This window comes from Aptenodytes forsteri, unplaced genomic scaffold (assembly GCF_000699145.1).
Source record: "Aptenodytes forsteri isolate BGI_AS27 unplaced genomic scaffold, ASM69914v1 Scaffold55, whole genome shotgun sequence".
NCBI lineage: Eukaryota > Metazoa > Chordata > Aves > Sphenisciformes > Spheniscidae > Aptenodytes > Aptenodytes forsteri.
This window is the reverse complement of record NW_008796063.1, coordinates 11,636,517-11,636,742: the sequence shown is the minus strand read 5'-3', so window position 1 is coordinate 11,636,742 and position 226 is coordinate 11,636,517. Positions and strand designations below refer to the sequence as shown.

Here is a 226-nt window from a genome sequence, read left to right as displayed (position 1 = left end):
ACACGGAGGGGGGATGCACACGTTGGCGGGGGGGGGGAAGCACATGCTGGAGAGATGCACATGCAAGTGGGATGCAGACGTGAAGGAGATGCACATGGCAGAGGGATGTACATGTGAGGAGGATGCCCACGCAAGTGGGATGCAGATGCCAGAAGGATGCACACACGGAGGATGCACACACACACGGGGGGGGGATGCGCACCACACACACACACGCGGGGGATGC

The 226-nt window shown here is 61.5% G+C and overlaps 1 protein-coding gene across 1 annotated transcript in view; it reads left to right on the top strand.

Annotated features, from left to right (window-relative positions):
* Positions 1-226, top strand: part of CASKIN1 (CASK interacting protein 1) — a 24,354-nt gene that overhangs the window by 11,123 nt on the left and 13,005 nt on the right. The gene's annotated exons all lie outside the window — the stretch shown is intronic.